General features: G+C 38.1%; 1 protein-coding gene across 1 annotated transcript in view; it reads right to left on the reverse strand.

Annotated features, from left to right (window-relative positions):
• The window catches only part of LOC114049838 (histone-lysine N-methyltransferase SMYD3-like), a 1050735-nt gene that overhangs the window by 670996 nt on the left and 360523 nt on the right, over positions 1-19216 (reverse strand). The gene's annotated exons all lie outside the window — the stretch shown is intronic.

Below are 19216 nucleotides of genomic sequence, written 5' to 3' on the forward strand. Positions count from 1 at the left end.
AGGGGTCCTTAGGTTCCAACAGGAGACAGATGACAAGGTTGAGATCTAAGAGGCGCAGAGGCAGAGCAAATAATAAGGCCTGGAGGATCTTAGGATGTAGTGGCAGGGTACTGGCAATCCTTTTACTCTTCTTTTCTATCTTACTACAATGTAAGATATAAGTGACTGTTCTAAATCTGAAGTTCATCAATTATCCCCTCTCGCACCTTCTCTCTCTCCCTCCCTACAAACTCAGGTCTCCTCTCTCCTAAAAAACAAACTAAAAGGCACTCTCTTCCCTTTATATGTCTCCTCTATTTGCCTTCCTATAATGTCCCCCCTATTCACTGTCAAACTTCTTTAAAAAAAAAAACTAATTTATTCTCACTGCCTCCACTTCTTTACTATCTACTTATATCTCATCTCCTTACAGTCTGGATTCTGAACCCATCAAACCATAGCTCTCCAAGGACATCCTAAATTTCAGGTAGAATAAATGACTTCCTTTCATTATATTCTTTAACTCTCTGTAGCACATTACAATATTGACTATACCTGGCTTTTTGAAGACGGTCTCTTAACTGGCTTCAGTGACATGGTTCTACCTGCATTCTCTCATCTCTCTAACTTCCTCAGTGGCCGCTCTTCCTCCCCATAACCTCCAAATATGGGTTTTCTCTCAGGTGTTTATCTGAGTACCTCATTTCAATCTCTTGGTGATCTTATCCATGCCCAGCCAACCACCACCCATTCTTATATAACTGTCAAGTTCAACTCTGTCTTCTCCCGTAAGTTCCAAATCCAAATTTATAGTTTCCAGGATGTATATATCTCCATTTAGATAATCAAACCAAACTAATCTTCCCCTAAAAACGAGCTCCTTCTCCTGCCTTTACTATAGTTGGTATCCTTCTTATTTCTGTCCCCAGACTCAAAATCTTTCAATCATCCATGATTCCTCCCTTTTCCTTATTTTCCACATACAATTAGTAGCTAGGTCCTATGGATTTTACCTCTTCAATAACTCTTAACATCTAACATCTTTTCCTTTTCATTCAGTTCAATTTAATTCAACAAACATGTATTAAATACATGTGTAAATACTATGGCATGACCTAGACATATAAAGACAAAACCAAAACTGTTTTTGTCTTCAAATTCACTCCGCATAGCCCTCCTCTAGTTCAAGCCCTAAGTATTTTTCCCTTGGACTACTGTAATTACCTCCTAATGGGTACCTCAGCAGTCAAGGCTTTCCCTAACTCTTATTGATATTATTCATTTCTGCCTGGTTAATCAACCCTCAGATGCAACAATGATCCTCTTACTACCCTCATCAAAAGCCTTCAATAGCTCCCCATTTTCTGAACAAGTCAATTCAAAACTCATTAGCCTGACATTCAAGAATTTAATGCTTTGGTCCCAACCTACCTTTCATCTTAATCTCCCACCCATGTATGTGTACCTATGATTCAAACAAACTAATCTCAGTTCCCCAAACATGACTTTCCTCACCTCTGCTCTTGACTTTCAGGCCACCTACCACATTCACCTGTCAAAATCCTATCTAGCCTTTAAGACCTAGCTCAAATTCAATCCCACTAATCCTCAGCCAGATCTATTATCTCCCTCTTCCGAAACACAATATAGCATTTGTTATTGTTAGGTCTTCAAGGACAGGGACCATGTCTTATTTATCCTTACATCCTCTGGAGTACCTAGTACAGTGACTTGCAGAGAGTTTACAATCAATGTTTGTTGAACAAATGAATGAAAAGCCAGTGATTGATAATGACTGAAGTGGGAAGGGGAGGAAACTGAATCTATGTGTTGGTATTTTTTAAAAATCCTTTCCTAAATTTTGTGTATCACAAGTCTGATACACAGAGTGAGAGTACCATGGTAAATCCACATTCTAAATATTAGTAAAGTTTAATTTGCTTTTTTTCCCTCAAGTCTAAAAAATACGAATGAATAGAAATTCCATTATTTTCTTCCCGGACCTAAATGGATTGTCTTACCCATTGAGATACCGGAACTTCACTTTGGAGGCCACTATCATAGGAAAATGGGAAACTGCATGGGAAGTTCCCTAAATGAACAATATATTACAGCAAGTACATGTGAGTCTCCATTGTGAGAAATACCTGTGAAGTCTTAACATGATTGTCTTATGATTTTTACTTCTCTGTAGCCTGAACTGATATTTTGTCATTCATTTCATGTTGACGAGGCCCATGTAAAATTGTGCCAGCGATCTCCTACATCACATTTTGGGCCAAACAGTAACTATCAGAGGAATTTAATAAATGATTTCCCATAGCCAAGGCCCTTTCTCCTCTTGTCATTCTGCTATCATAAACAAAATTCCATATACATAAGAAATGAAGTAGCTTCATGAGGACTAGAACTCACCTGCCATAAAATATTTATCGTACTCAACTATTTAGATGTATCATTTACTTGGAACTGCATGATACAAGATGATCTCTAGTATTTAATTGTTTCAGACAGCGCATGATTTATATATCTTGTTTCATATTTCTCTCAGGATACCCATAAATGGGTATCTTTGGTTTCTTATTAAAACACAACAATGCTAGGATTTTTTTGTGGTTATTTACTGTAATAAGAGTTATATTCTTTTCTCCATAAGCCTTTCAGGCAAAGGCGCAAATTGATTTCTTACATCAATATAAGGTTTTATTTGCCCCCCAGATAGTACTGTATCTTTTTTCTACTTTTTTTACTTTATTATTAAAATGTCATTCCAGCAATTTCATCATCTATTTTACTCAAAGCTTTAAAAAAATAACAAATTTTGCATACCTTCCTTATTATATGTGCTAAGGAATCTTGCAATTCCTTCTCCATTAGTTCCTTTAAAAATCAACTGGCCAAGAATGCAAGAAAAGTATCTCAAAATACCAATGTTCTTAATGCAGGTAAGCTCCCTCATCTTATAAAGACACTGTTGTAAACTTTTAGGAGTTTTGGAAATATTAGCTATTACAGAACATCAAAGAACAGTACGTTTAGGTCCATTAAACATCCACTCAAGAAACTCAGATAAGATTAGGAATATTTTAAGACAATTAGTCAGAGCATAGTAGAGAATAGGTAGTGATCCCTCTGAAGATGTTGATACTGTTGGTCACGTTCCCCTCATCGGATACTCTCTTTTTCTTCAGTCTCATAAACATTATACTTTCCCAGTTCTTCTTATCTCTCTACCTATTCTTTCTCTGATTGATGACCTCTTTCCAACTTCTTAACATGAGTACTCCCACAGGTTCCATTTCTCTTTTCTCTTGTCACACACGATCCATTCACACTCATGAACTCAACTACAACCTCTATGCAGATGACTCCCCAATCTCTTTTTCCAATCCTGACCTATCATCACAATTTCACTCTCCAACTACTTACAGGACATTTCTAGGTTTGGATATTGGAAATCCAGAGGCAACAGCATTTCAAACTCAAACAAGTCTAAAATTGAGGGTTTTCCCCCCTAGACCTAAACACAGTACCTGATACATAGTAAGAGCAGCTAGATGGCACACTGGACCTGAAGTAAGGAAGATCCAAGTTCAAATCAGCCTCAGATGCTTTCTAGCTGTATAACACTAGGCAAGTCACCTAACATCTGTTTGCCTTAGTTTCCTTATCTGTAAAATGGGGATAATAATAGCACCTACCTCCTAGGACTATTATGAGAGTGAAATGTGAAAATATTATAAAGTACTTTACAAACTTTACCATAGCATGCCATTTTTTTTATTATTATTGAATACTTGTTGATTTGAAGCTTGACTTGTTGAGAAAACCTGCTCCTCCCTTTGAATTCACTGTTAATACCTGAATCATGAACACTCATTCAGTCTCCCATGTTATCATCCTTGGAGGTAACTTTGATTTTTCCCTTTCCCTCATCTCTCATGGCCAATAAGTTACCAGTATGGTCAATTCCACCTCTGTGGCAGCCCTGAAATCTGTCTCATTTCCTCTCTTCCTACTGAAGGAAAGAAGGAAAATAAACACAGATCCTAATACCTATACCTAACCACCTAACCACCACAACAGCCTTTCAGTGGCCCTTCCTGCCTTCTCTCTCTCCATCCTCCAACCTACTTTGAGTATCATTCATGAAATAACATTTTGAAAGCATAAATCCGATCATTTATAGCCTCTGTTCAAACAATTTTCACTCCCTGTTGCTCCTGTTGCTTACTGAGCACAGTTCAAGCTCCTCTACTTGGATAAGTGGGTAGACAGATAGATGAAAGGTAGGTAGGTAGATAGATAGTTAATGGATGGAAGGAAGGAATAGATAGCTGATAGACTGATAGGTAGATAAAATGATAGATAAATTGGTAGATAAGTAAATGATAAAGATAAGTAGGAAGATAGATAGAGATAAATAGAAAATAAACAGAACAAAACTCAGTCAGATGGATGGATAGGAAAAACATGTATTAGGCACTTACCATAAGCCAAGCATTGTGCTAAGTGTGAGAGATAAAAATATAAGCAATCACGACATTCCTTGCTCTTAAGAACCTTACAATGCAGTTGGAGAAGACGACATACAGCATGGTGCTGGTAAAGGGAGAGGGGAAATGCCAGTAGTGTTATGTGGAGATGACCAGAAAGTGGTAAGAAAACCTAGTTCCTGGGCAAGATAAGGCAAAAGCTCAACCCAACCAAGCCATCAGTTTTAGAGTTGGGGAACAGAAGAGATATTGAGGATAGCTGGAGTATAGTCTAAAGCCTTATGTTACCTGCTGCCATTAGTCTTCCAATCTTATCTGACATCACTCCCTTCTATGCACTCAGTGCCAACCAAACTAGACCAACCCCCTGTCCCCCAGGGATTCCTACAGTCTTCCATTTGTTCAGCCTATTCCCTATAATACCTTCTCTTCATCCTCTTTATCCCTTCAATTCCTATCCATTATTAAAAGCTCAACTCAAATGCAATCTGTAAGAAAACATTTCTGATCTCTCCAGTCAATAAAAACTTTTTTTTGAGGCAATCAGGGTTAATTGATTTGCCCATGGTCACACAGCTAGTAAGTGTCTAAGGCCAAATTTGAATTCAATTCCTCCTGACTCTAAGGTCAATACTCTATCCGCTGTATCACCCGGCTGCCCCAGTAAAAACCTTTTTTTAAAAAAAGTAGAGACACTCCTGCCCTAGACATCATATTTTCTGTTGTAATTCTTTAGTACATTTATCTTACATAGCTAGCTGTTTGTGTGTCTTACCTTTCTAGTATATCACAAACTTCATTAATGTGGGAAAATCTCTTTCGGTTGTTTTCAAGTAAAAACGTGCTTTTTCAATTAATAAACATTTTCTCCTTCTTACCCTTCCCCAATAAGAAGGAAGTAAGGAAGGATAGAAGGGAGGGGGGGAGGGAGGGAGGAAGGAAGGAAAATAAGCCCTTCTAACAAATATCCACGGTTAAGTAAAATAAATTCTGGCAATGGCCATATCCAAAAAGTATGTATCACTCTGCACCCTGAATACACCAGCTCTCTGTCAAGAGATGGGTAGCATGTTTCATCAATCCGAGCCTATTTCATACATAAACTGTCTATCTCCCCCAATGTATAGTTCAGAGCTCTAAACAAAGTAATTACACAATAAATGTGTTTGGTTTTATTTCCAAGTGTCCCCTTGGGTAGGTCCTAACATGGGATCTGCTCTGTATAAAGCTTTAAAGAGAAGCAGCATGCCATCATTGGCAAAGAGCTGGCCTTGGAGGCAGGAATATCTGGGTTCAGGTCCTGCCTCTACCCTATACTGGCACTGTGGGCCTGGAGAGTCACCTAGCCTCTCACCATTCCAGGCAATTTTTTAACACCTACTTAACAAGCTAGCTTATATGTAGATACATATAAGTATATGTATAAATACATGTGTTTATGTATGTATATGTAATGTGTGTGTGTTTATTGCAGAAAAGGTACTAATCTACATTGGTCTAGGGAATTCATAGTACTGGGTGCTCTCAATACTGATGATATCAAAGGTCTGGACAAAAATTTTTTAAAAGCTTTAAAAATGCATGATACTCTTTTTCTAGAAGGCTTCCTTGAAGCAAAAATTTTTGGTGTTATTCAGTCATTTCAGTCATGTCTGACTCTTTGTGACCCCATATGGGGTTTTCTTGGCAAAGATACTGGAGTAGTTTGCCATTGTCTTCTCCAGCTCATTTTACAGATGAGGAAAGTGAGGCAAACAAAGTGAAGTGATTGCCCAGGGTGGCATAGGTAGTAAGTGTCTGAGATTAGATTTGGACTCAGGAAGATGAGTTTTCTGGACTTCAGGCCAGGCACTCTTCACTATGCTACCTAGCTAAACAAAAATAAAGGAAGGTTTCCCCCCCTCCTTTTTTTTTGGAGTCCCAAGGAGGAAAGAAAGAAAAGAAAGAAAGAAAGAAAGAAAGAAAGAAGGAAGGAAGGAAGGAAAGAAGCAAGGAAGGAAGGAAAGAAGGAAGGAAGGAAGGAAGGAAAGAAAAGGAAAGAAAAAACATGTTAAAATTAGTTTTGTCAAACAATAAGTAACAGTAACTATCTGGCGATTTGGTATGCTCTCTCTTGATACAGCACATCACCATTTTAGAAGCTATGTCTTGGATTGATTTTTGAAGGGTCCAAAATTACATATAAAGAGAAGAGGGAGAAAAATCACCACTAGATTTATAGTCAGAGAGCCCTAGGTTTGATTCCTGACTCTGTTGCTTACAACCTGTATGACCTTATACAAGTTAGTTTTCTTTTCTGGGTCTCAGTTTCCTGCAATGAAAAACATGCTATTTTGACCAGATGATCTCAGAGGTCCCTTCTATAACTTATGATCCTATGATCCTTCCCCCACCCCACAACTCCTCAGCCCCCATAATGGCCACTGAAAGGGTGTTAAACCTATTAAGGAGAGCTGTGTGTGACATTCAGGGGCAAGTCTAAAGTATAAAAAATAAATGGACCTCCAGATTAATGGGAAGTAGTAAAAGGTTTATGGGAAAGAAAAGCAATTTTCCAGCTAAATTAGCAGTTTAATCAGAGTTGTAGAACCTAGAGAGGTATGTGCCTGTGTTCCCTGCTTGTAGTGCTACACAGCCCTGCATGCAGAAGAGAACTGCATGGTGTCTTTGTTCTATCAGCAAAGTCATTTTTTATTTACCTATTGCATTTTTTCAAGGCAGGGACGTGTGACAGTACCTATTTTACAAGGCTATCTTTAAGTAGCTGCCCCTATTCAAGGTTATGTTTTATTATGAATATCCTTTTGGTTTTTTTTTCTTTTTTTACTTTTCTGAAGGCTACTACAGTCACGCTTCCTATCTTCCTTTTGATTCATCCAAATTAAAATGCAATGATTCACCAGTTATTACTACAATAGCCATAAATACACAGAAGAGAAGCTAGTGATGGTCATCTGCACAGGGACTGGTTGCTATAGAGTTCACCTAAACAGCATTTCTAAAAAAAGCAGCATCATTTCCAATAGAAAGCAAGACCATAATAACAAAGTTTCATAGTCTTGCCATTATGTGCATCTTTGTTTGTACATACTATGTATATTGTGAGGGGGTAGGTATAACAAAGAATAAAATACAAAAATTTTAAATGCTCTTGAGATGGAGCTAAGACGTCAGATTAGAGGTAGCCACCCAGCTGAACTCTCCCAACATTTCTTTCCAAAGAACTTTAAAATAACTTGTCAATTCAAATTTTAGAGCAGCAAAGCCAAGAAAAGGTCAGCGTGAGATATTTTTCTAGTCTAAGACTCTATCAGATCTTTCTCTGGAGGTAGATAGCATTTTTTCATCATTACTCCTTCAGAATTGTTTGTACTGCTAAGAATAGCTAGGTCATTCACAGTTGATCATCACACAATATTGCTGTTACTGTGTACAATATTTTCCTGGTTCTGCTTACTTCACTTTGTATCAGTTCATGTAAGTTTTCCTGGGTTTTTCTGAAACCATCCTGCTCATTATGTTTCACAACACAATAATATTCCACCACAATCATATACCAAAGCTTGTTCAGCCATTCCCCAATTGATGGACATCCCCTCAATTTCCAATTCTTTTTCACCAAAGAAAGAGCTGCTATAGTTCCAAACTGCTCTCTAGAATGGTTAGATAGTTCACAGTTCCACAATCAGTGCATTTTTTAACTTTCCCACATCCCCTCCAACATTTGTCATTTTTCCTTTTCTGTCACATTAGCCAATCTAATAGGTGTGAGGTAGTACTTCAGAGTTGTTTTAATTTTCATTTCTCTAATCAATAGTGGTTTAGAACATTTTTACATGATTATGGATACCTTTGATTTCTTCATCTAAAAACTGCCTGTTCCTTCTTTTGACCATTTATCAAATGGGGAATGACTTGCATTCTTATAAATTTGACACAGTTCTCTATATATTTGAGAAGTGAGGCCAAAAACTCCCAGTTTTCTGCCTTCCTTTTAATCTTGGCTGCACTGATTTTGTTTCTGCAAAACTTTTTTTATTTAGTATTTTATTTTTCCTCAGTTACATGTAAAAACAATTTTTAACATTCATTTTTAAAACTCTGAGTTCCAAATTTTCTCCCTTCCTCCCTCCCCACTCTACCTCATTGAAAAGGCAAGCAATTCAAAACAGGTTATACGTGTTCTATGTTATACGTGTAGTCATGCAAAACATATCTATAACAGTTATGATGCAAAAGAAAACAGACAAAAAAATTCAAGAAAAATAAAGTTTAAACAAAATATGCTTCAATCTGTATTCAGACACCTTCAGTTTTTTCTCTGGGGATGGGTAGCATTTCTCATCACAAGTCTTTCAAAGTTGTCTTGGATTGTTGTGTTGCTGAGAATATCTAAGTCATTCACAGCTGATCATCTTACAACATTGCTGTTACTTTGCAAACAATACATTTCACTTTGCATCAGCCCAAGCAAGTCTTTCCAGGTTTTTCTGAGAGCATCCTGCTCATCGTTTCATATAGCACAATAGTATTCCATCACAATCACATACCACAACCTATTCAGCCATTCCCCAATTGATGGGCACACTCAATTTCTAATTCTTTGCTCCCAGAAAAGAGCTGCTATAAATATTTTTATACATATAGGTCCCTCTCCATTTTTGGTTTTTATCTCTTTTGGGATACAGATCTAGCAGTGCTAGGTCAAATGGTATACACGGTTTTATAGTCCTTTGGGCATATTCCAAATTGCTCTACAGAATGGTTGAATCAGTTCACAACTCCATCATTAATTAATGCATTAATGTCTCATTTTTTCCACAGCCTCTCCAACATTTGTCATTTATCTTTTCTGTCCTATTAGCCAATCTAATAGATATGAGATAGTACCTCAGAATTGTTTTAATTTCTGCAAAAATTTTTAATTTAAAATAATCAAAATTATCCATTTTACTTTCTGTAATGTTCTCTATGTCTTGTTTGGTTATAAATTCTTCCCTTTTCCTTATATCTGATGGGTAAACTATTCTATGCTCACTTAATTTGCTTCTGGTATCGCTCTTAATTTCTCAATTATGAACCTTATCTTGGTTTATAGTATGAGAAATTTGTCTATACCTAGTTTCTACCAAACTGCTTTCCAGTATTTCCACCAATTTTTTTCAGATAGTGACTTCTTGTCCCAAAAACAGAGATCTTTGCATTTATCAAAAACTATATTACTATTGTCATTATCTACTTTGTGTTGGGTAACTAATCCATTCCACTCCAACATTCTGTCTTTTAGCCAGTACCAGATTATTTTGATGATTATCACTTTATAATACGGTTTGAGTTCTGGTATGGTTAGGCCACCTTCCTTCACATTTTTTTTCATTCATTTCCTTTATATTCTTGACCTTTTCTTCTTCCAGATGAATTTTGTTATTATTTTTTTCCAGCTCTATAAAGTAATTTTTTGTTGTTAGAAAAATAGACTTTTGAGGAGGGACAGGATAAAAAAGAGAGAGAAAAGGATAAACAAAAGAAAATAGGATGTAGGGAAATAAACAGTGATCATAACTAAACATGAATGGCATGAGCTCACTCATAAAATGGAAGGGGATGGCAGGATGGATTAGAAACCAGAATCCAACAAATAGGCTATTCACAAGAGATACACTTGAAATAGAGAGAATTAAAATAAGGGGCTAGAACAGAATCTATTATGCTTAAACTAAAGTTAAAAAAAAAAAAGGCAGGACTAGCAATCATGATCTCAGAAAAAGGAAAAACAGGGGCAGCTAGGTGGTGCAGTGGATAGAGCACCAGTCCTGGAGTCAGGAGGACCTGTGCTCAAATCTAGCCTCAGACACATAACACTAGCTGTGTGGCTCTGAGCAACTCACTTAACCCCAACTGCCTCACAAAAAAAAAAAAAGGCAAAAATAAACCTAATTAAAAGAGATAATCAGGGGAACTACATTTTGCTAAAAGGCACTATAGACAATGAAGTAATATCAAAAAAAATTACAAATTTCTCTGATAAAGGCCTCATTTCTTAAATATATAGAAAACTGAAAAATGGAAAAATTTATAAAAATAAGATCCATTCCCCAATTGATAAATGGTCATAGAATACGAACAGGCAGTTTTCAAAAAAAGAAGTCAAAGTTATCTCAGAGTCACACGAAAAAGTACTCTAAATCACTATTGATTAGAGAAATGCAAATTAAAACAGCTCTGAAGTACTACCTCCCACCTATCAGAAATGACAAATGCTGGAGGGAATGAGAGAAAATAAGTACACTGATGAACTATTGGTAGAGTTGTGAATTGGTGCAACCATTCTGGAGAACAATTTGGAACTATGTCAAAGGGCTATAAAACCATGCATACTCCTTGACCCAGAAATACCACTACTAGAGATCAATACCACACAAAGAGATTGAAGAAGAACCTACATGTACAAAAATATTTACAGCAGTCCTTTGTGTGCTGACAAAGAACGGAGAATCGAGGGGATGCCCATCAACTGGGGAATGGCTAAACAAGTTTGATGTAATGCTATTTGTGCTATAATAAAGGATGGTTTCAGAAAAACATGGCAAGACCTATAACAAACTGATACAAAGTGAAGTGAGAACAACTGGGAGATCGCTGTGCACAGTAACAGCAACGTGGTAATGATGATCAACTGTGAAAGACTCGGCTATTCTGATCAATACAATGATCCAAAACAATTCCAAAAGACTCATGATAAAAAAAAAAATGCTATTCACTTCCAGAGACAGAACTAAAGAACTCCGAGTGTAAACTGAAATATAATTTTCTTACTTTCTTGATTTTTCTTGCTTTTTTTGTAATATGGCTAATATCAAATATGCTTTGCATGATTTCACTTGTATAATTGATATCATTTTGCTTGCATGCTCAGTGGATAGGGAAGGGTGGGGAGGGAAGGAGGGAGAGAATGTGAAACTCAAAATTTAGAAAGAAAATAATGTTGAAAAAAACTTTATTTTTTTCCAGTCAAAGTGGCAAGGTTTATTATAATGCCAATAGCGCAGGTAAGATTCCTCATGAATCTGCCAACAACTTTAAAAAATCCTCTTGAATTTTCATTCCAGGGACATTGGAAAAAACAAACAAACAAACAAAAAAACCAAACTTGGTAGTTTCATGTATACAATCAAAAACACTAAGGCCTTCTGAAAACAAGCAAATCCATCATTTAGGATTATAGGATCCCAGATTTAGAACTAGAATGCCTCAAAGGCCATCAGTTCAACGCCTTCATTTTACAGATGAGGAAACTGAGACACAGGGAGTTTAAGTGACTTACCCAAGGTCACACTGGCAGTAAGCATCAGAGGCAATATTTGAACTCAAGTATTCTGACTCCAGAGTTCATGAGCTTTTCATTAATTTGACATCAGTTCGTCAACAAGTATTTATTAAGCACTCACTATGGACCAAGAAGGGCACCTAGGTGGTCCAGCAGATACAGCACCAGCCTTGGAGTCAGAAGGACCCGAGTTCAAATCTGACCTCAGTCATTTACTGCCTGTGTGACTCTGGGCAAGTCACTTAATCCTTTTTGCCTCAGTTTCCTCATCTGTCAAATGATGTGGACAAAGAGATGGCAAACTAATCCAGTATCTTTGTCAAGAAAACCCCAATTGGGATCATGGAGAATCAGACACGACTGGAATAACTCAACAACAAATGTACCAAGCAGTGTTCTAAGTACAGAGAATAAAAACCAAAAACAGTCCCTGACCTAAAGTAGTACACATTCCAAATGAAGAGACATAGTAGGTAGATACAGAATAGATATACAACTACAGATACATAATTTTCTGAATTACATGCTTTAATATATAATATTAATATAATAGCTAACATTTATATAGCACCTACTATGTGCCAGGCACTATGGTAAGAGCTCTACAAATATCTCATTTGATCCTCCCAACAAGCCTGGGAAGTTGCTGCTATTACTATTCCCATTCTACAGATGAGGAAACTGAAGTAAACAGAGGTTAAATGACTTGCCCAGAACCGTACAGCTGGTCAGTGTCTAAGGCCATATTTGAACTCAGGTATTCTTGACTCTAGACCCTGCACTCAGTCTATCCATAGGCCACCTAGTTGAAAAGGGAGGTAATAATTAATAATAATAATAATAATAATAATAATAAATTTATATGGTGCTTACTTTGTGCTAGGCACTAAACTAAGTGCTTTACAAATATTATCTCATTTGATTCTCACAACTCTGGGAATTAGGTGCTGTTATGATACTTATCTTACAGTTGAGGAAAGTGAAGCAAACAGAAGTTAAGTGACTTGTCCACCAAACAACTAGTAAGTCTGTCTAGGGCCATATTTGAATTCAGGTCTTCCTAATTTCAGGCCCAATGTTCCATCCACTTAGCCACAGTTGCCTCTGAAAGTCTTAAAATCTATAGATGATTGTCATGGATGAAACCAAAAAACATGTATGTAGCTCAACACTGCATATAAATATAAAAGTTTATCAACTTACCCTTTACCTAGAAGAGAAGTATGGAACCCTGACCTAGTAGACCTACTTTAATCTTTACGACTCTTGGTTTTACCATTGGGCACCCAAACTCTCTGAAAACAGTAGAAAAGATTGAAAAGTTTCCAAAACTCACAGACACTCAAAGTCCCAGGGCCACCTGGCACTGCCCCTTAACAGACATATAACCAAAAAACCTGTCTGAGTGAGGAGAGATGGTCCAGGATGGAGCAAATATTATTCTGGTACGAGACTCCTGGGTAATCAGTTAAGTCCAGACATCAGAAAGAGCTTAGCAATTTGGAGAGTAGGAAGCAGGAGCCTGAGTGGGAGCCACCTTGATAATGGAATCTGCAATTTGGAGTCATTACTCTAGACAAAAGCACAAAGGCATTTTCCCTTTGACATTTTCCAATAAATGACAGTGGGCTGGCAACACCTTGTTGACTGTCACTGTGCTTTGTGCACAAAAGGCCGTGTTTGAAAGGAAGAGCAAAAGATGGAAGGAGCATAGAACTGCCAACAAAAGCCAGCTGAAAAGAAGTATTTCAAAGAGGGCCAAACTAAAAAGGCAACAGAGCCTTCCATCCAGAGTGCAGGATGCCTCTGAGAAGGGGGTCCAGTTGCCTTTTAGCTTCTTTCCAGAATAAACCAACAATATACAGGCAAGAGGAGCAATAGTTCCCAGAGTCACTGTAACAAAGACAATTTTCTGATAATCATCTTTAAAATGGGGGTGGTAATACTTAATACTACTTGATTCCTAAGATTCTCAAAGAAGACATTTTTTTGCTGATTAATTAGTTATTTTAGACTCTTCATTACCCCTTTTAGGGTTTTCTTGGCAAAGATATTGGAGTGGTTTGCCATTCCCTTCTCCAGCTCATTTTGCAGATGAGGAAACTGAGGCAAATAGGGTTAAGTGGGCAAGTGCCCAGGGTCACATAGCTAGTAAGTGTCTGAGTCCAGATTTGAACCTAGGAAGGTGAGTCTTCCTTTCTTCAGGCCCGCTAATCCATCCACTACATGCCCACCTACTTAAAGAATGAATAGATATCCCCATAGGTACTTCTCACAGCACATGGGCAACCTTAGTGCGGAACTCATTGGTTCCCTAATTACTTGGGAGGCCAAACAACTTGGGCCTATACATATGAAGAGGTGGGAGAGCAGCAGGTAGTGAAAAGAACACTTGATTTAGAGTCAGAACCTGGGTTCAAAGCACAGTTCTACTGTTATTACCTGGATGACCTTGAGCAAATCAATTCCCCTCTCCAGGTTTCCTCATCATTAAAATCAGGCTAGAGGAGATGACCTCTAAGGTAGCACTTCCAACCCCAGATCCTACTATATACTTACTTGCTAATTAATTCTCTTTTCTACTTTCTGCAAATGAGGCCTCTCTGTACGTTTGTCTGTGACCTTTAAGAAAACGAGCCCAAATGTTTCCTTAATCACCACTCACACCTGCTGCAGAAGTTCTATCTGATATTCTCTCTGTTGGGTTATCTCATCACAATTCACGTTACACAGAAATCTGTTGTTTTGACTGATGTGATGTTTTAGCTACCAGAACAGATGGGTAGGTCTTCTTCAGAATTTATATTTGCCAACAATCCGAAGGGTGTAAAACTCATTCACAAAGAAGCCCAAACAAACCTCTAGAGAAATCTAGCTAAAGAATAGTAATGTTCCATGTCAGACTATGGGCTGCAGCAAATCACAAGCATGGGGGTTCAAGAAGTATTGCAAATCAATACTCTTTCAAAAACATTTCTGGCAATATTGCCAAATAAATAATGGTGATTACAGCATCATTCCTATGAGTAATTGATCTGTCTGACTGATTCTTTTTAGAAGTTTTCCTACACAGTTTTTCATTTGATCTTATGAAATACACAAGGTCTTGAGGCTATACAGGGTGGTTGAAAGCCTCAGAAGAACCTCTATTTGATCACGGGAGCTAGTATAGTACATTGAATAAAACTGGTTTGGGAGTTCTCCAATCTCGATTCAAATCCTGCCTCTGAACGAACGAAAGAAGGATGCAAAAGCATTTATTAAGAACTTAATAAGTGCCAGGCACTTTGTTAAGCAATGGGAATACAAATGACAAATGCAAAGACAGTCCCTGTCCTCAAGGAGCTTACATATTAAATGGAGAAAGATACTACACAAAGAGAAGCAGTATTCTAAAAATCATGAGAATGGTGAATGGATCCATATGGGGAAGAGGTTGATAATGCCCCACCTAGAAACTATGGCAGAGTTGATTTGATCACCAGAACTGGTAGAATGAAGAAGGACAGAGAACAAGGGTAGGCATGCAGCAACAAAGCACCATGGGCACTTGAGGAGTGGGTAGTAAAGTGAGGCACGGGTGGCTGGGGATTTCCTGAAAAAGTGGTGCAGGAGAGGCAGCTACAAATCAAAACAGTGGGGCCCCAGAGCAAAAGTTTTTCCAGGGTGTCAAAGAACAGGTGTCAATTGGAAAGGGAGAGATGGCCAGTGAAACATGGTAACTGTGGAATTCTAGAGGTATGGGAGAGACTGTTAGGTCTGCCACATACTAACTGTACAACAGCGTTCTTAATCTTTATGGCACTATAGACCTCTCTGGCAATCTGATGAAGACTATGGATCCTTTCTTAAAATAATCCTTATAAATACATAAAATAAAATACAAAGAATATCAATTATATTGAAATATTATCAAAACACATATTTTTTAAAAGTCCATGGACTCCATGTCCATGAATCTCTATAATATATGAAGCTTAGCTTCATCAACTTACTAATTATGTACCACTGGGTCAGTTATTACATCTGTGTGCCTCAGCCATCTCACCTATGAGGACAATAATCTTTGTATGTTCCATATTCCCCTATAGGGTTGTTGTGACCCAATCAATCAACAAGCATCTATGAGGAAAGAATTCTGTAAATCTTAAAGTTCTCTATAAATGAGTTATTACCACACACATTTTTGGATGAAGAAACCAACACAATGATGTAGACACTTTCCTTAAGTCACACACTTGGTGTCACAACTAGAATTAGAACCTGACAAAATCAGATAGCACAATTTTTTTTTCTAAGTGTGAAGAGCCGCGCCCCTCTGCCCCCGCATAATTATCTAATCCATCCCATGCCCAATCAAGAATCTCCATTGCAGTACATATGACAAAAGATCATCCAGCCTTGGCTTAAGCCAACAAGGGGAAACTTACAACTCCCCAAAGCAACCTATTACAATTTCGGATAGCTCCAATTTAGAGAAAGTTTTTCTTTACATCAAGCCTAGGTCTTACTTCTTGCAACTTCACCCATTGGTCCTGATACTTTTGCCTTCTAGGACGAAACAGAACCTCCCTAAATCGAGTTTCAATTGCAAATAATAATACTGATACTAATACTAATAATAGTTATTATAACTATTATTATTATAAAAATTTCCCCCCAGAAAGAGTTTTAATTGGTTGTGGAAATTTACTAGTTATTTTGCTAAAACCACCATCCTCTGGACTCACCTGACAGTGTACCCTGATAAGCTCCCATCCTAGGCACAGAACCAGCAGTGCTGATGTGACCATGAAGCTAGGACACGGAGCAGCCCTTCAGCACCCTTCAATTGGAGATAAGGCCTATAAGGGTTCAAATGTTAAGGGGATAATACCCCATCCTTGCATTGAAGTGAGGAGGGATTTTCTACTCCCATTTAGATGGCAAAAGTGGGTAAACACCCCAGAAAAAAACCTATATAAACTACGCTGAAACCCCCAGCCAATGGAGCAATCACTGACAATCCCTGTACTACTTGATTGTCTCCCACTGTCAGCTGATGTCCAGACATCCCCCTCCCTCCCTCCCTCAGAGATCACTTAAACTCCTGAATGAGACTCACCACAGACTCTGCCCTTCTTCCTCTCCCTTATTCCCAGTTAGGCTTTGCCGATACTGTGCTGACTACCTTTGAAACCACTGCTGCCTAACCACAGACTGCCAGTGCTGGTAATATGTGTGGCTAATAAAGCATCCTGCAGTGTCTCTTGGAGTCTTTCCTTCCTGCTAGAATCCAAACGAACCAGCTAGATAGGCAACAGGTCAAGCCACGACCACAGATACCTTTCTTTAGTCCATGAGTCACTGACCAGAGCTGTCATTAAGTTCCCGACTCCTGTATATCCATTGATCAAATAATAGTAACCTCGCTGCTTTCTTCCATATATCTTGGAGGGGGCTACTGAGTTCTGTGCTAGGGATCCCTGCACCCCCTCCTTATAGCTCATGAACCACTGTTCTGAATACCCAGGCAGTCACACGGATATCCTGATGAGCATGGTGCTGTGAATGGGCACAGGGCTGAGGGGTTCAACCACATGCCTCAGCAATGGGGAATTACTTTTCACCTTTAGATGTATGTATGTTGACCAAGGCTGTGACTAGGGCCTCCAATGGCTGCTATCAGGGCCGGGGTCTGAACCACAGCCTCAGCAACAGAGAACACCTCCCTCCTGTGGTCAAGTCAAAAGTCAGTGCCCTCCAAGCAGGGCAAGTTGTTTTATCAGTAGTACTGCCACTATCACACCAATAGGGGACAGGGAAAAAGGTTCTAATGCAAAAAGATTCTAAAAAATAAATGAAGAGTGTGCTTTTACAGGGATCTTTTAGATAGAGTTGCGTCATTTATACAATATATAACATCTTCCTAAAATAATAACAACAACAACAAAAAACGATGGTTGTTTCTCTTTGTAATGTTTTATTGTTTATGTATTTTTTTTATTTTGTTCCCATATCTCCATATAAGTTCAAACTATTCTAGTCAGCTTTCTCTGAAACACTTCCATCACTTCTTAAGCACAACAGTACTCCATTATATTATATACTCTAATTTATTCATCTATTCCACAACTGATGGGCGCCCCTGTTACTCTTTAAGAGGTTACCCTTTAAGGTTAATGATTTTCCTGGAATTCATCACAGCACTAACAGATTGGGGCTAAAAAGAACCTCATAGGTCATCCAGTCCAATAACTTCATTTTATAGATGAGTAAGCTGGGAGTGAGGGAAATGAAATGACTTGCCTAGAGTCACACAGCTAATTAGCCAGGATTCCAACCCATGACTTCTGATTTCAAGTCTGGTACTCTCCCTACTACTTCAAATCGCTTCCCTTTCCATTGCCTCAAGCCCCTACTTAAAAGCCAAGGAAATTTCTAGCACCACATTTCTAGCATCCACAGTAAGTGGATACATATTCATCACAATGTACCAAAAAGGAAATTTTCCTAAAAGAAAAGTTATTCAGTTTACTAAAATACAGAATCTCGGAGTTGAAAATTATTTCAGAACATATGTAATCTAATCACTACCTGAGCAAGAACCCAACAAACCCAACAAATGATCATTCAGACTTTGCTTGAGGACCTCCACTGAGGGAGAGACCATTACCTTAAAGCAATCTATTCCATTTTTAGATAGCTATAATTGTTAGGAGTTTTTCTTATGTCCAGTCTAAATTTCCTTCTTTGAAGTTAATACTCAATGATCTGAGTTTCTGCCCTCTAGGATAAAGCAAAACAAATCTAATCCCCTTTTCACATGACAGCCCTTCAAATTCTTGAAGACAGATATCATGTCTCCCCAAGGCTTCTTTTCTTCAGGCCACACATCCCTACTTCTTTCAACTGATTGTCATATGGCATAATCTCAAAATCCTTCACCATCCTGGTTTCCCTCTCCTGAACCTCTCTAGCTTCTCAATGTCTAAAATGTAGCTCCCAGAACTAAACACAATACTCCACATGTGGTTTGACACGCAGAGTTGGGCAGGACTCTCACTTGCCTGGTCCTGAATACTGTGCCTACAGACTAAGATGGTGTTAGCTTATCAGGAGTGAGGAAGAGGCGTCATTTCACACTGTTGGCTAACATTGGGCTCTCAGTCCATTAAAATTCTCAGATCTCTTCTTACACAAACCATTCCACCTTGTACTGTACTTCTGGAGTTGATTGTTAAGTCAAGTTCAAGACTGTACCTTTTAATCCTATTACAATACATTTCATCTTATCAGAATCAATCCAACCTTCTGGCCTGTTGAGATCTATTTGGACCCTGATTCTGTCATTCAATGTGTAAGCTAGCCTTTCAGTTTTGTGTCTTCTGAAAAGGTACAAAGCACGCCTTTATCCAAGTAACTGAAAACAAAA

The sequence above is a fragment of the Vombatus ursinus genome, unplaced genomic scaffold (genome assembly GCF_900497805.2).
Source record: "Vombatus ursinus unplaced genomic scaffold, bare-nosed wombat genome assembly UNPS02014798.1, whole genome shotgun sequence".
Taxonomy (NCBI): Eukaryota; Metazoa; Chordata; class Mammalia; order Diprotodontia; family Vombatidae; genus Vombatus; species Vombatus ursinus.